This window comes from Onychomys torridus, chromosome 19, assembly GCF_903995425.1.
Source record: "Onychomys torridus chromosome 19, mOncTor1.1, whole genome shotgun sequence".
Classification (NCBI taxonomy): domain Eukaryota; kingdom Metazoa; phylum Chordata; class Mammalia; order Rodentia; family Cricetidae; genus Onychomys; species Onychomys torridus.
The window spans coordinates 13,949,916-13,968,337 of record NC_050461.1 but is presented as its reverse complement, the minus strand read 5'-3'; the positions used below and the strand labels follow the sequence as shown (position 1 = coordinate 13,968,337).

At 42.2% G+C, this 18,422-nt stretch overlaps 1 protein-coding gene across 3 annotated transcripts in view; it reads left to right on the top strand.

Moving 5' to 3' along the window:
• Positions 1-18,422, top strand: part of Hs3st5 (heparan sulfate-glucosamine 3-sulfotransferase 5) — a 283,395-nt gene that overhangs the window by 242,867 nt on the left and 22,106 nt on the right. The window contains exon 1 of one of the 3 annotated variants that reach the window (XM_036169334.1): positions 16,389-16,453. The exons of the other annotated variants lie outside the window; for them this stretch is intronic. The gene's annotated coding sequence lies outside the window, so the exon portion shown is untranslated. Of the gene's footprint in view, positions 1-16,388; positions 16,454-18,422 lie in introns of those variants that run through there. 3 annotated transcript variants of the gene reach the window in all.

Below are 18,422 nucleotides of genomic sequence, written 5' to 3'. Positions count from 1 at the left end.
GATAGCTGAATGCACACATTTTCCTAGTGTTAGTAAGGGTTAGAGGAATGGAGTGCAGTTCCAAGCCCTGTTGCTTGCTCGTCATATGTTTTAAATAGCATAAAGAAATCCCTATAGTTGAGATATTTTTTAAGTAAAAGTCAAAACTCCACCCTATTTTGCACAGGAGGAATTTTCAATATTAAAAAAGGTAAAATATTTAAATAATCTATAGAAATTAGAGCACCATACATGACATTGAAAATACACGCCAGGCAGGGATGTGACGCCTTTGATCCCAACCCTGGAGAGACAGAGGGAGGTGGATCTCTATGAGTTTGAAGCCAGTCTGCTCTACATAGTGAGTTCCAGAACGGCTAAGGCTACATAGGTTCCCTCCTCTCTCTCTCTCTCTCTCTCTCTCTCTCTCTCTCTCTCTCTCTCTCTCTCTCTCTCCAAATAATAGACTGTTGTGACCTCTAAATGTTCTTTACATTCAGTGGCCAAGAGTGTTTGGGTATTTTCCTGTCCTCTAGACACTACTGAAATAAAAATTCCTCTTGGGGCCTGCAGAGATGGGCCTGCAGTTAAAAGCACTTGTTGCTCTTCCAGAGGACAGGAGTTCAATTCCCAGTACCTATATGGTAGCTCACACCCACCTGTACCTCCAATTCCAAGGTTTCTAGCTCCCTCTTCTGCCTGCTGTAGTCATTGCAAGCATATGGAGCACATATATACCTACGGGCAAAACACACACACACACACACACACACACACACACACACGCACGCACACACACGCACGCACACACACGCACACACACACACGCACGCACACGCACACACACACGCACACGCACACACGCACACACACGCACACACGCACATGCACACACACACGCACACACACACGCACACACACACACACATACACACACACGCACACACACACACGCACACACACACGCGCACACACACACGCACACACACACACGCACACACACACACGCACACACACGCACACGCACACACACACGCACACACACACACACGCACACACACACACACACACACGCACACACACACACACACACGCACACGCACACACACATAAATCAGCTCAATTGCTTTTCCCTTTGGGACTATTTCAGTCTCATGCAAAATCTAGTATTGATAAAATCACGGCTTGTGTTTATTATGTGACTTCGTAGCATATTAAAAATGAGGCTGAGGTTGTAGTAACTGTTATTTGGTTCATTTCCAAGCACTCTCCCTCTGCCTGCAAGGGCAGCGCTGGTTGTTACAGTGAGCTCAAGATTGCTTTGAAAATGCTTTAGAATATCTCGAGGCATCTCTGGAAGTGTGCAATCCCAAGAAAAACTTGATTTGGTACTTTTTAAAAAATGTCCGTGCTAGGCTGACTACTCATGTTTCCCAGAGGAACGGGAGCCTCCCACTTTCTGAAGTTGAGAAATTCTTTTGAAATGCCTGTTTAAGAGGGCAGACTTTAGACTTCGTGCACAGAGCCCCAGCTGCAATAAAACAGGTCAGCACAGTGATACAACTTTAATGATTGAGTTGAAGTAAGGGTATAGTGTGTGACTTTTAGACACATGCATTCAGTACCATAAGCTGAGCTTTCTAAATGGGGGAGATAAATACTACATCAATCCTAAGGCCAGATGTCTAGAGCTTGCTTCCTGGGGAGTACTCACTCCAGTTAAGGTTTATCACCTTCTGTTATCTCTGCCATAATCTTCCTTCATGGAGGCAAGATTCTTCCCAGGCAAGGGGTACCTGTCATGTGATGCACCAAACATCTGAAACATCATCAGCCCTTGTGCTCTAAAGTTGGAAAGACAGGAAGAGAAATTCGGAGCAGCAGTGGACACCCCCATATCAACAGATCTGCTCTACCTCAATGCCATATGTCAGAGGCTCCACACAGCTCGTGCGTGTCCTGGGAATGTTCCAAACCTGATGTAGGATGGGCTAGGTGCAGCTATATGCAAGCCTACAAGTTCATGCTTATACTGGAATGTGGAGGCAGTAGAGGAGACACCCACAACTTTCCCTCCTAAAAAATAGTGTTGTTCCTTTTACATACTTACATTCCTGTAAATCACCATGGGGGGAGGGGGGTATTCCACACTTAGCACTCATCAACAGGATGCTCTGGGGGAGCATCAGAAACTACTGACATCTCACCAAGCAGCAGTCTAAAAAGATGCTATTGCTGTCTGAGGGTATTATAAATAGAATGTGATGTCATCCAGGAGGTTGCCTTTTCATATACTTTTAAAGCATGTTACTTTGTTGCTGGGGAACTACCCTAGATGAATATGCTGTAAACCTCTGCATGTCTCTGCTTATTCAGCTTAATAACCCCTGTGTGGGTTCTAAATAATGTACGAATTTGATTCATTATTTAGAAATCCGAGTTACCACAGTAATGAACTACATGATACATTTACTGAAGACTGCCAGTACTGCAGAGGTTGCCAAACTTATGTGCCATAAGATCTAACTGAATTTCCAAGATAGTTTGAAAATCAAAAGAGAAAGAATCCACTTTCAAAAGTCAGAGAAAACACATCGCCAATCACTAGTGACTTTATAACTTGTAGCTTAAAGAAAGGGGCAGGTTAATTGTCTTCAGACCAGATACCAGGACCCTCAACAACACTTCCATTTCAAATAACCCAGTCTCCACCTTGTCTACAGAATGTTCCCACAAAGTCTGAGGCTTGTAACGACTGTCCGGCATAGTGTTACCCTAAGAAGTTTTAAAACTAAATATTTCTCTTCCCCCATTGACCTCTGACCCCTTCAGAGTGACTGTCACCTTCCGCAAATGGTTTCACTTAGTAAAAAGTCAATTGGCTGTAAGTGGTGGTAAGGAAATGGTCATGTGATTAATGTTGCAGTTTAGGCTGTTGTGATTAGTCACAGAAAAAACAGTTAAACTTCGTCCTGAAGAAACATGGTAGGCTAAGTCAAATGGCCTGCCTGCCGCCCGATGGGAAGAAAGAGTCGGGCAGTGTTAAAAGCTGCCTATTGATTTGGACCCTGACTGAAAGTCATGTGCTGATGTAAATGAAAATGTGTCAAGAGTTGATATCGATTTTTTTTTAACTCAGACCATCTCTGGGGAAATACTGCTAGCCACACAGCTGCTCTTGTCTATGAGGGAAATAAGGCTCTTTTCCACAAGACTACACATGTCCAGACATCAAAAACGTTCTCTTTAACGGAGGTGTGGTAGAATGTCAGTCTGTCGTCTGTCCGCAGTCTCTGCTTGAAGAAAATGGCCCAGAGTACCCAGGTACAGGAGAAACATGGGAGAAAAGGAGAAGATTGTGTACATGACGGGGGATGTGAGAATGGAAGCATGTGACCTGCCTGCGGATTAGACTGTTATTTCAAGCTCATAATATATGTTTTCCTTAATATAAGAAGTTCCATCTCATGCCCCAAAATTATTATAGAAGAATCAGTTTACTTTTAGAGGCTGTTGTTCACAGATAACCATAATAAAGGACAAAAGGAAATATAGGTTAGGAACCGTGATGTGGTCTTTCCTCTCCTTTAGCCTACAGAAAGACCAGCCACATTTTCCCTTCTTTTATAGAACTTTTCCAAGCTGTCCCTTTCTTACTCATAGATTATGATGCTTGCAAATATTGACTAACAATATAAGTAAAGGCCAGGAGTTGTAATAATCATGGAGCTTTGGGTCAGATCTGTGGGGATTGCTACTGTGCAGTCAAGGCTAGGTAAGACGGTCTCTCCAATATTAGGCAATTAGAATGGAAAATTAACGCGGAAGAGGAGAGGGGTCATCACCTGCCAATATGTGTGGATTATTTATAATAACTATTGGGATTAGAGAAAACCCTAATAAACCGATAAGGGGCCTGGCTATCTCCTCAGCAGTAGCTTGGAAACCTAAATCCATTTAGTTTGATTCAGTGGCCTTAGGCACAGACTCATAAAGAAAACATCATTTTGAGAATATGCTGCTTTTGTTGTTCTTGGTTAGCCAAGGATCTTGGCAATAGTCTCAGTTTTATTATCTGTGAATTTTGTTCATAGGATTAAAGATGAAACAGTGATCTGAAACAGAACTTAGGGGAGTAGGGCTGCTGGGATGAGATGATTCTAGACTAGATGTCCTGAACGTGCAGGAGGCACTTTCAAAAGATAGTTCATTTCTAGAAGCTGGCAAAACAAATGATGTGGCCCATGACCTAAGTAGATGGAATTTTTAAATTAGGCCCTCCCGTCTCTTTTTTTTTTTTAATTTTAAAAAATTTATTTATATTTTACATATTAGTGCCCAGGAGAGGGTATCAGATACTATTTTAGATGGTTGTGAGCCACCATGTGGTTGCTGAAAATCCAACACAGGACCTCTGAAAGAGCAGCCACTGCTCTTAACCAGTAAGCCATCTCCCTCTCTGAAAATACTTGCAATTAGCCTATTGCTCTTAAAACAGGCAGAACTTGCTTGGCCTGGAGCTTGACTAACATGCCAGGGCTTTTCTTCAAGTGTGTTCCTGGGGCTAGGATGAGGAATCATTCTGCAGCAAAGGGAACATGAGGCCAGAACTATGGCCTTTTGCCTGTGATGAATTCTAGACCAGTGTAGACAAATTTCTAAACGGTCTTATTAAATAAGGAACACAGAACCAAATATAGTGGTGAAAGCCTTAGAGATCAGGGAAATAGTGATAGACATCAGCTAACCTTACTCACCTCACCGCCGTAGCTTCCTCAGAAAGAACCAGCTTCTTCCTGTCTAACCTGTGCCTTTATTGCCTTCCTGTTCTGTCTTCTCATTGGCTCTTAGTCCAGCCACATCACTTCCTCATCACTGCCTGTCTGTACAGACCTCCAGGTCTCTATGGTTGGTACCAGGATTAAAGGTGTGTGTCACCATGCTTGGCTGTGTCCTTGATCACACAGAGACTCTGCCTGCCATGTGATCAGCATTAAGGGCATGTGCCACCACCATCTGACTTTTGTTTATGAGTGGCTATCTATGTACTCTGATCTACAGGCAAACTTTATTTATTAACGTACAAATAAAATATCACCACAGACCAGCTCTTAGCATCTCTGCCTCTTGTCACTCACTGGACTGCTATCTTTGCTGCTGCTTGGTTTCAGATACATAGCTGTTAAACATGCCTCCAGCATGATCAGCTCTGTTAAGATAGAGACTGTGGATTGCAGTCAACTGTGTTATCAGAAGTGCATAACTTCATAGCTGCTCAAGGAGAAATGTACCATGGATACATACACATATGTGTGTGAGTATACACTTATGCATATGTGTGTACATAACTACAAGATGAATTAGCCTTCCTGGAGCACTCACTTCTGTAGCCACTCTTTGTACTGAAACCACCAATATAAATACCAATGTCATTAAATAATTATTCATTCCAGGATAAACTCAAATTAACTCAGAAAATACTGCTCAGGATAGAAATAAGTACTTTACTTTTTGTGTTATAATTGGCATAGCTCTTTAATATGCCCATTCATCAAGAAATTTCCAGTTGTCTTTTTCTCATGCTCAGTATACAAATATCATTTCAAATATTGTGTGCAGATGTTCCTGAGACAATGAGTGAAAATTATTTGACAGTGTACATGAGGTCTGTAATGAATATAATATCATATGTGTGACACAGTATCAATCACTGGTTACACGTTTGTTTCCACCACCACATGGGATGCCCATCTTGTGCTTTCAGAGGATTTAGCTAGCTATCTCATCTTTTCATTTAGACCTATGTTACCAAATTGAAAGTTTCTGTTTGACTACATATTTTGTTTGTCTGACGCAATCATACTCAGATTTTATCAAGAGATCTGTCCAAAAGCAAAACCTCCTGCTTAAACAAAAGCTTGTAACTCCACCTGAGAACTACCTTAAGCATTTTAGTGTGTTCTTTACTTGATTGATAGACAGTCTGAGCTGAACAGCAGCTGCTGCTGCTTAATTCCCAGCATTCCCTTCTAGGGGGCACATTTGTGTTTAAAGTACTAGAGAAGGCAGCACACAAGCAAGTCATGCACTGATCTTTGTAAAACTAAAACCACGTACATGAATATAAACCCAATTGTAACCAGAGTTCAGATCCCTATCACCTACACAAGTGCTAAGAGTCCCTGCAGTCGCTTTGCTCAAAGCCAGAGATGGAATCCCTGGGAAGGCTAGCTAGCTAGGCCAAAATTCACTTAGGAAGCAAGAGACCCTACCTCAGTAAATAAAATGAGGAATGGTCAAGGAGGGGACCCAACCTCTGGTCTCCACATGCATGGGCATATATGCACACACACCGAGACACTCCTACATGTGAGCATGCATATACTTACACACACACACACACACACACACACATTCATATGTATGAACATGCACACACTCGCACATATGAACATGAATACAGCCACATACACCTCAAGTACACACACTTTTACTAGTGAACATACATATTCACATGCACATACCACACACACAAACTTGCACATATAAACATGAAGTCACACATGCACACACACTCAGACAAATGAACATGCACACACCCCCACTCACACATGTGAATGTACACACACAAATGCACACCATATACTCACACAGTTAGCACACCACATACTCGCACATGTGAACATGCACACACACCACACACAAACATACCCACATATGTGAACATGCACACACATGCACACCACACACATGTGAACATACACCCACACACTGGCACATATGAACATGCACACACAATCACACATGTGAACATTCACATGCCATACACATCGTACAACCACCCATATACAAAAAAAAAGGATCATTTATAAGACCAAACAATTTGCTCCACGTCTTGTTTTTGTCCATTGTGAATAGTTAACTCAACATTTAAATCGCTAGTAATTAACAAACTCAAAGAAGAGCATAACTAGATACTGCGATAAAGAAGAAAGAGAAAAATAATTAAAAAAAAAAACAAAAACAAAGAAAAGCCAGAGGAAATTGTCTTCTCTTTCTCATCTCCCATATCTCCTGGCTTTAAATAATCTTGATTTCCACAGTGTAAAGGGCTCACACTTTTCAGAGCACAAAAACCACCCTAAGTACAGTTCTGCGTGCAATTTTTAAATATTTATGCCATAACATCTGATGAGAATGGAAACAAATAGTGAATTATTCTTATAATTTGAAACTCTGTGGAAACAATGATAAATCACAACCTATAAAGGAAAATAAATAAGCAATTTTTTATTCCTTAGTAATCAAGAATGTCATAGATGTGGCTAAACGTTTTAGGGAGGAAAGTTGTCAAACACATTTTTCATTTTAGCTGCTTAAGAATGGCAAATGAGGAACACTCCAATAGCAAACACATTTACACAGGACCAAGCTTTGCACGGCCTTCTTCAACTGGTGCTGTAACAGTCTTAAAAATTCATTCTGTGTGTTTGTTAACTAACTTCATCTCCAATTGCATATATATCTATGTGTCTCAATGCACAGATGTATAAATATTTCACGCCAGTAAACAGTGCTCCAAATGATGACTCATTGACATGACAGAATTATCCCAGAGGGAAATTTTTAAATCATTTTACTTTGTGTTACTTGGAAAGAGAAGCAATCAGAAGCTAGATGAAAGTTTGGGAGGTTTTTATATTATTATTATGCCAAAGAGACTGGATGCAATGAAACACAGTGTGCCGTTTACATTTCACAATGTAAAATTCCATATTTACATTGTGCTGCTAAATTATTTAGCATAAATGCATTTCTAACTCCAGCAAACCTTAAAATAATAAAGTCCTATTTTCAGGCTTTATGTGAATAGGCTCATGCCTTCGGTGACAGAGCGGTTTTAGTCATTGTTTTGTGGCCCTGCTGTGTTGGTCAGGCCTTCAACGATTGAGGGATGTGAGGGAGCCCCCTAGTGGTTCCTAGAAAGTTTCCAAACTTGGTTGATTCTTTTCCTTCCTAATTAGTTAGACCAGTTTTGATGATGTCTAAACATACTCCGATGGCTTTTTCTCTAGTTACCCAGCCCAAGCTGACTTCCTTTACATCGCTCACATATGAACAAGAAGACCGTGGCAACAGGAATACACCCATAACATCTGCAGCTGGGCAAATGTTCAGATGCTAAAATCTTTGTGATCCTTTTTCATTTTCCGGTATTTCTAGCCATCTCAGAAGTCATGTGGAGATTTGCTACTTAAAATGTGTGTGTGTGTGTGTGTGTGTGTGTGTGTGTGTGTGTGTGTGTGTGTGTGTGTGTGAATGCATGGGAAATTAGATGTTCACAGGGAAAATATTTACATACTATCTTCACAGTGTTATCGCTGAGGTAGCCGGGGACGAGCTTTAGGACTTCTTCACGTTCATATTTATTAAGGCCGCAGTTTGATGAGAAGCTGAAAAGTGTTGCCCATTTGGAGAAAAAGAGCGATATTCAGTAGTTCAGATGCTCTCCCAGTTGGATCTCCATCCCACCTCTGGCTCCACCCCTTACAATCCTCTTTAGAAGGTCTATGGAGGCTTCCCGAGGCTTGCGGTATGCCCACTGGATTGTAAAGAGTAAGATGAAGTTAGCCCAGTACATGGTGAGTGAGGGCATGCCTCATGGGGAGAACAACTTTAGCAAAAGTAGAAATCTGGAAAGAGCATGAGTGTTCACTATGCCTTATTGAAACAGCGTGAGCAGTAGCTGCATGGCACAGGAAGTCTACTGAGAGGTATAACAAGGCCAGCCAGACGAAAGAAAACCTCCGAGAGCTGCGCCAGGGTGGCGCTTCTGGATGCTACTAGGAAATGTTGTGCGATCAGTCTGATTTGCCTTTTAGGGAGTGAGTGTGGGACATGAGTGGAGGATGAGGGAGAGGAAATAAGCTCCAAGCCTGGGTGAGCATTTAGTTCAGGAGGGTAGTGATGACAAGCAAGTTATAAGAGTGCATCTGCAATAAGGTGGAGGAAGTTCTGCACCACTCACACCCGGCACAACAACGGAATTAACAGGGGGCTGAGCAAAGGCCCACGCACTTCCCCACCTCAGCTCAGCACCCCGTCCATCCTGCATGCCTTAGTTATCTGTCCCTGTCCTTGACAAAACAGCTGCTTCTCTCTGTCTCCCTAAGTGGGTTCATATGACTGCTGATAGCTTTCAGCCTTGAAGAAAGACATGGGCTGTGAGCTCTGCCCTCCACTTCTTTGGAGGGTATGAAGCATGGAAAAGAAGAAATGATGAAGAGTAGTAGGGCCTGGAGTATGCATAGCACTTAGATGCTGTGTGTTCATCCTAAGGGGCAGTCAGAAGTCCAGAATGACATAGATCTTAGCATGACAGCTCTTCTCACTGTTTATAGAGGCAACAGAAGGGGGGACCAACTGAATTATACTGATCCTCTATCCCGAATAAGAAATCTCCACACATGTTACAGCCAAGAGACATGCATAGCTTGGTGTGGATACACACACACACACACACACACACACACACACACACACACACACATCTGTCTTCAGCATTTAGGAGACAGAGATAAGAAGATATTGAGTTTGAAGCAACCCTAGACATGGTCTAGTTGGGTTCCCTGCTTCAGGCTTTCATAGGACTGCCAGCCAGGCATTAGCCAGGGCTTCATTCTCATCTAAACTATGGAGAAGATATCCTTCTGTGCTCATGTGGTTGTTGACAGCGTTTAGTTTCCAGTAGCTACAAGTCCATTTCAACTCTCTTCTGCGTAGTCAGGGACAAAAAAAAAAAAAAAAAAAAGAAGACTCACTCACGCCTACTAGAGAGACAATGATACACAATGTCGTAAGATGACTAGTGATACCCAATCACCTTTACCACATTCTATGGGCCAGGCACAGTGACAGGTCATGCCCATACTCAAGGGATAGAGATTATACAAAAAAAGGGGAGGGGGGAGAAGGAGGAAGAAGAGGAGGAGGAGGAGAGCATCTGTCTTTTCATGTTTATAGAATGTAATGTTTATAAGGGAAGGAACTACCAACCTCCAAGGAAATTCCATTATATACTTAATATGGCCCATCATTACACATGTTCAAGATTATTACAATAAAAATGTATATCCTAAATATATCTACCATTCAGGAAAGGAGTAAAAAAAAAATTCTTCTTACATTTAATACCAATTCAGAATGTGTTCTGTCACATGATTTCGATAAAAAGTTGTCTTCAAGCATTTCCTACACTTCTGAGAAATCTCAACTCATGGTTTTAAAATGAAAAAGAAGAAAATCCCAAGAATAGTTAACCCCAAATAACACTGTCACCACACATGCAACTCCTTATTATTTTTCCCACCCCGTGAAGTCTGACATGCTGAGAACACTGAGTGGAAGGCTCCAACTGGCTGGTCTTTCCTTACACACCTCTTCCTGCACTGTGAAAGAACTAAGACCATTTCAAAGTTAGAAGGAATCCTAAAACTGTGTATTTCATTGTCTTTATAGTGGTCCCAATGACTTTTTCTTAAAAATATCTCTCTGCTCATCTCTTTTCCTCCATTGCCACATCTCTCCACTAGCTGTTACCTAAGCAAGCTGTTAGTGTGTCTGGTCTGGAAGAATCAATAGCAGTGCTCTGCCTGGTGTCCTTATGCTCATCTTCTGTAAGGATACTGGTACCTTCCGTCTCTATCAGTGCCATTTAGGACCTACATTTCCTTCAACATAATTGGCTTTTTGATGAGCTTTCATTCATTCATTTGTGCTTGGGCTCCACTTCCAACGTTGTCATCCATACACTCAAGTCTGCCTTTTCCAAAGGTCTATTCTTGTCTAATGTGCCTTTTAAACAGTTGTTCCTTTTTGTGTGTTTTCTTTTGAGATGAGGTCTCACGCTCCAGCCCTGCATGGCCTTGAACTCAATGTCAATCCTTCTACCCAAACCTCTAGATGGCCAGAACTACTCTCCGTCTCTCTCCCTCTCTGTCACTCTCTGTCTCTCTGTCTCTGTCTCTCTGTCTCTGTCTCTCTCTGTCTCTCTCTCTCTCTCTCTGTGTGCTTGTGTTTAGCATATTTATGTGAAGAAGAGAGGGTGCTTGCCCATGCTCTCATGTATGAAGTTCAGACATTGGCACTGGGTTTGTTCTTCAATAACTTTCTATCTTATTTGTTGAGACACATCTCTCACTGGAATTGGAACTTACTGTTTTGTCTAAATTGGATGGCCAGAGAGCCTCCACGATCTCCATCGCCCAGCACTGGGATTTCAGATGTCAGCCACCACTTGAGCCATCTCTGTAGCCTATGTCCATTCTTCACTACAAACCAAACCATCTCTTCCTCTTCCACATAGTCATCTCCTAGCAAAGAGAAAAGCTTATTTCTGTTTCCTTACCTTGGCTCAGCTCGTACCCCAGTGTGGGTTGCCTGTGTTGCTTTTGTCTTGGGTGGCTAAAATTACCCAAGGTATGGATACAGGAGAATGAGGAGGCTAGGCCAAGAATAAAAAGAATTAAAAAAACATGGCAGAAAGGGGGTAGCACAAGACAAATCCATAGCTATACACAAAAGCAGCAGGCAAGACAGAGCGGGAAGTCAGGAGGAAGTTGGGGGAAGATGCGCAAGGATGTTATAACAGAAGTCAGAATTGACACACTAAGGGAATGTTAGCTCAGACAAATATAAAGAGGCCATACAAAGAGGCAAGACAAAGCATCCATGAACACAAAATCTTAGCGAGCAAAAGAAGCCCAATGTTCCACATGGGATGTTCTCAGCTCTGTGAAAGGAACAAGGCCAACAGACACATGTATGCCAAGAGCATTCAGCTTCCAGCCTCAGACCCAGGCTCTCTGGTCATGCAGCACATCTTTTGTTTAGGCATCACCGTCTGTGTGGAGGGTCACAGCACTTGATGCCAGTCAGATTAGAGTTCGAATCCAATTCCACCTTGTGTTTACTACAAGACATTAGACTCATTGGTAAGCTTGTCCAGGCCTTAGCTTTGTCAAAAGTAGATAGTCACATCACTCTCATGAGGTTATACAAAGCAAAATGTCATTATAGGTGCATGAAACGCCAGGCAGCTGGTAAGAATATAACATATATATTGACTTTTTTTTTTTTTTGCTTTTATTTGTGTTTCTATTTTTCCAGCTGCCAAAACCAAAATGGCTACCAAATTAAGACTTTTATTATAAAACCACCACATTCCTATATGGGGTCTGCATGACTGCCTCCAATCTCCTAGGGTCCCCCAAATCTGTTTCATTCATCACTTATTTAACACAGGATGAGCAGGCATGCTACATTTCAGGTTATTTATTTTAATTTCCCAAATGATAGCATTAACTCCTTAAGGAGCACTTTCCTCGGACTGAGCTCATTGGAAAGACTCAGCTGGTGCTGGCAATTACAAAGCCTTCATTGTTCGGTCCACACCGTCAACAAATACGTAGGAAGAACCCACCATATGCAATGCACTGGGGATGGAACTGCAAAGAAAAGAAACTTGGCTTCCTGGAGGAAGGCACAAATTACTTCTCTAAAGTAAGAAAATTCTAAAAAGAGAATGTGCTTAAGAGATTATCTGGCAGTGTTGTTCAGTTTTATGAAGGTCTGATTAGAATCAAAGAAAGAACACCATGCTTTACTTCCCTCTCCACTGACCAATTTTTGGCCTGTTGAATTAGTGTCATCATTAAAAAAAAATGAAAGAAGAATCTAGGATATTTTCAGCTGAATAAAACTTGGAAGTACATTGTTTTTACCTTCTACTGTGTCATGGAACTCAAGCCCACTCCTCTCAGAGAAAGTTAGCATCAAGTGTGAACAGCATAGCTTTTTGCCAGTCTCCACCAGAAACCCAACAACATTCCTGTGCGCTGGCCATGTTATGAGTTCTCCAGTGTGAGGGGGGAAAAAATCATCACAGAGGGAAGAGCAAGTCACCAAGGAAGAAGAAGACAAAGATGCTTTTGGCTTTCTTTGCTGGAAAGGGACAAGATGGTGACTGCCTCTGGTGGCCACTCCAGACCAGCACTTACTACACCTGGAAGGACACATTTGTGGGCGGAGATACATTTCAATCCACTCAGAGGCTCACATCAAACTGTTTGTTCAATGTCTTTCAATACTGATCCACAAACTCATTTCAAGATTAGCATGCCAAGGTGAAGATTAACACCGCCCATTCAGTGGGCTAATGAGACATGACTTATTAATCCTACAAGAAAATCCTAATTAGACATGGGAACACTGCTTGTTTCATTGTTAAATACCACCCAGTCCCCAAAGAATTGGAAAATAAATAGGGACCAAAATAGAAAGTGGAGTTCTCATTAGGTTCCCTTGAAATGAAAGCATTATTCTCGATCTACAAGGGAAGTATTCACCACTTTATTTTTCCTAAATAACAAAGTATTAGTAATATAAGTTTGTATAAACTTTCTTGAAATAGTCACATGGCTGGTGGAGAAGCAGGAGACTGATTCAACAGGGCACCCCTGATGCTGCAACTATATTCCTGAAGTTAATTAGCAAGGTGACTTCATCATTATTTACTTGTTACTCATTTAATAATTCTTTATGAACATGTATTTGCTTTTAACAACAGGGATTTTCTGGCTAGTGTCTGTTTATCTTGGAATGTCCTCATTTTATTTCATTTGTTCTTATTTTCAATCTGCTCCTCACATACAAGAGGAAACAGAAAAGGGAGGAGCAGGGCAACTCAACAGGGGACTGGAGACAGGTGCCAAAGCTTCCTAAAACTGAAAAGTAGAATTCAGCATTCCCACAGTTAACATGCTTATCAACGTATGGTCTCTCAAGGTTTCATGTTCATCTGTGAATTAAGGGCAAAAGTAGAGAGAAAAGGAGATTGTTGTGGGAATTTATTCCATTCAGTCAATGGCTTTCGGGTACAAGCCCTAGGGCGTGGCTTTGTCTGCATATATGACCCCTTAAGAGCTGAGGGGAAGTCTTCATGCGCTCTCTTGGGTGGTGAGTGAGGATCAGGCAACATGCAGCAGCTTGCCGTTGATCCTCACCTCACCTGGACAGAATGGCAGGACTTGACAATGGAATCAGGGGCAGTGTCTCAGCTCTGTTCTATGTCGTGAGTGTACTTTATTAATCTTATTGTTAATAAAGCTGATTTTACCCCAGAACTCTGTCCACGTTAGGAGATAACCTTACACCATTAGTTTCTGACTTCATAGTTAAGTCCCTCTGTTAAGCTTCAGCTGGGGAAATACTGCTGTGACTTGCATACATAGATCTACTAATACTAATAGACCAGACTGTCAGATTACAATGTCAATCACATCTAAATAACAACAAGCCAAAGTCCTCATCCAGATGGAAAGTGTGGGAGATGCTCACATCTCTGTATAAGCAACCACCACTAAAACTATTGATTAATGTTGCCCTATTTATTTGTTCTGTTTAAAATCGCAGACAGCATTCTTTTTGCCTTTTATTTAGAAGAGAAAAATCTTTGAAACCTAAGTATGCCTCCCATTTCAAAATCATCAAGTCTCCTCCTGATCTTTGGCAGAGAATGGATTCTACATGTACTAAGTTTGCAAACAAATAACAGTGTGACAGTGTTCATCCAACCAGCATTGGAGTTTCTTCTCTCCCCCCCCTCTCTCATTTCTTATATTCAAAGTACTACTGAAAGTCATTAAGGCAAAGATCATATGTTACCAGAGAGATGGAATCCACTGTGCATGTTAGGAGTGACACACAAGTACCTCAGCAGTATGCACATGCATGTATGGGTGCATGTGAACAACCTTTCTACCACTGGAATCCCGTAAATTCGTCGAGAGTGTGCTGGATAGCATACATAGTAATTTAGCAGTTATTCTGCTTAGTGTTCTTTCTAATGAAATCACTAAAAGGTATTTTCTTCCCATAGATACTAACCCTCAAAAGTGGTGTTTTAAGAAAATAGCCAAAAGGATAAAGAATCAGCTGAGGTCTAAGGTCATGCCATTAACCCATGACTTTCCTCTGTGCAAGGGCCAGATGTCATTCTCACTCGCTTGGCTATGATGAATGCGTGTTCTTACTCAATAATAAAACGGGGGCCAGTGGCTTGTGCTGGCTAGTTTTTTATCAACTTGACAGAAGCTAGGGGAGGGGAGGGAACTTCAGTTGAGAAATGCCTTTGTAAGATCTGCCTGAGGGGCTTTTTCTGGATGGATTGATGTGGGGGGACTGGTCTACTGTGGGTGGTACTAGCCCTCAGTGGTGGTCCTGTGGTATGTATATAAATAAACAAGTTCATTGAGCCACGAGGAGCATGCCAGTAAGCAGCACTCCTCTGTGGTCTGTGCATCAGTTCAGGCCTCCAGGCTCCTGCCTCCCACTTCCTGCATCAGTTCTGGCCAACAGGTTCCCACCTCCCAGTTCTTGCCCCATTTGAGTTCCCCCTTCTGACTTCCCTCAGGAAGGAACTCTGACATGAAACTGTAAGCTGAAATAAACTGTCTCCTCCCAACTTGGTTTTGGTCATGTGTTTTACCACAGCAATAGAACCCCTAACTAGGACTGGGTTTCACTGTCCTAACCCTTGGGAATAACACAGAAGAAACTACAACTCCCGCATTTCCCGGCGTTCTTTTCTTTTTCCTCTTCATTTAAAGATGTTAGAGCAGTACATGTTAACTCCTCTGAGTCTTTGTTTTTATGTTTCAAAGTAGGGGTGCTAATTAAAACTCAAGTTTACTCTGAGAATCTGATGATGTATCTGTGTGCAGAGTGCTTCATAAAATACTAAGCAATAAATAAATTCATGAGAGAGACCAGGCCGTGATAGAAAAGGGAAATCAATAAAAACCCGTCACTGCTATTAGGAAGATTACTGGATGCACACTGTGCTTTGTTCTGCACAGAGAAGGGCAGTGAGAGCTGTGGCAGCCATCTTGGAGGGACTGGGTAGGAAGGGCAAGTGTTCTCCTCACCCCATGTGCCTTGATACCAATGCGAAAAGAGTTCTGTTGAAGGCGAGTTTACTAAGTGATTGCAATACTATTCTGAATAGTATGGCCAGTTGCTCCCCAACCTCCCTTCCCTGTGTGTGCACTAGAATGAAAATATTGCTACTTGATGAAGCAAAACATAATCTGGTGTGAGTTCACTAAGGAAGTTCCTTTGCGTTGTTCACTCTCTCACTCACTCATTCAGCCAACTGTCATTGGTCTCTATGCACCAGTTCTCAAGGAGCACAGAACGCAGAATGGAGATGTACACTTCTCAAGCGTGGGACCATCTACAGCCTGGAGTCAAGAGATAAAGGCCAGAGCATGAGAAGTTCAAGGCCATCTTCAGCTACATAGTGATTTCAAGGCCAGCCTGGAGTACTAGAGATCCTGTCTCAAAGTAAAATGTTCAAGATTATGAAAATAAAAACAAACATGAAGCTGGAAAGGAAATTAAGAAGAAACTAAAGGTATGGGGCTGTCAACAGTTAGCTACACACACAGGGTCTCCACTTTGGGACAGAGACCTGGAGCATCATTTGGCAGGGTAGGCCTTTCTGAGCCCACAGGTCCAGGTCGGCACTGAGGAATGTGGGTTGGGCTTGAGAAGAGACGTGGAGGGGTCAATTGTTGAGAGAGGAATAGAGAAGATGGTGACTTGCAAATTATAACTGAGGACTGACTTGTCAGATATAATGATCTGCCTGGTCTCTGAAAAGTATTTGACATTTCAGTGAATTGACCTTTGCCTGCCAATAACTCGCTCAATTGCATTATCTTCTCTGTTCAAAGTTTAAGCATAAGAGCTGGTGTTGTTGTGGGTACAATTTATCTCTTGAAGGTGAGCCTTTGCTTTATTTTCCACACTTAGTATTCTATGGAAAAGATTCAAGAAAAAAAAAAAAAGAGCACTTTTATTTTCTCTTTAAAGATACAGATGACTAACAAATAGGTCTGTGTTCATTATCTATTGCTGGAGAAAAAAAAATGTCCACAACCATATCAGTTTAATACAACCGTCATCTAGTAGCTTATCATCATTCTGTGGGTGGGGAGGTCCAGCAACAGGTAGATGCTGGGCTGGGAGCCTCACAAGGCTGGAGTCCAGTTTTAGGATCCCTGGAGATGCTAGGGTAGAATATGCTTTTTGGCTCTTGTCATAATGAATGCAATCCAGTTCCTTGTGGCTAAAGATTGAGCTCCTGGTAGCCAGGCAGAGGTTACTCTCAGCACCTTGAGGCAGCTCTCCACATCTTTGCCTCACTGCGCTGCCAGGGGATGTCTAGCCTTAGCTTATTTGCATCTAACTGTGTCTGCTACAGGCTAGAGAAAGCACCCTGCTCTTTTGTTTTGTTTTGTTTTTCGAGACAGGGTTTCTCTGTGTAGCTTTGCGCCTTTCCTGGATCTCGCTTTGTAGCCCAGGCTGGCCTCAAACTCACAGAGATTCACCTGCCTCTGCCTCCCATGTGCTGGGATTAAAGGTGTGCACCACCACCGCCGGGCAGTACCCTGCTCTTAAAGGGCTCCTCTGATTATTCTAGTTCCACCTGGATGATCTCCCCGTCTTAAAGTCAACTGATCAGTAACCTCAGTTACAGTCTTCAAAATCCTTGTGCCTCACCCTGTGTGGCGGCAAATAACTTTAATCTCAGCACTCAGGGAACAGAGGCAGGCAAATCTCTGGAGGTTTCAGGCTAGCCCAGGGCTACATACTGAGAACCTACCTCGAAGACAGACAGACAGACAGATAGACAGACAGACAGACACACACACACACACACACACACACACACACACACACACACACATTCCTTTGCTTTATAATGTATCATGTTGACATAGTAACACTAAGGGCAATGTTTCTGCATTCCCTGTGGAGCCCTTTGCTATCATGGCAGCATAGGTTTCAAATGGCCAGAGCCATTTTATTCTTCCTTGTAAATTAAAAGAAGCAGTGGCCACTCTGTAAAATGAAACAAAGGGACCAGTGAGATACCTCAAGTTAAATGTCCTTGGCAGCAAACCTGGCCACCTGTAACCACAAGGTGGAGGGAGAGGACAGATGACAGATGGTTGTCATTTGACATCTGCATCAACAACCCCCAACACATTGGACATCTGTATCAACAACCACCAACACATTTAACATCTGTATCAACAACCCCCAACACAATTGGACATCTGTATCAACAACCCCCCAACACATTTGACATCTGTATCAACAACCCCCAACACATTGGACATCTGTATCAACAACCCCCAACACATTGGACATCTGTATCAAATACCCCCAACACATTGGACATCTGTATCAAATACCCCCAATACACACATGAATAAGTAAATGCAATAAAAAGATTAAAATGAAGCAAAGAGTTCTGGAGAGATGACTCAGCATTTGAAACTGTTCTTGCAGAGGACCTGAGTTCAGTTCCTCAC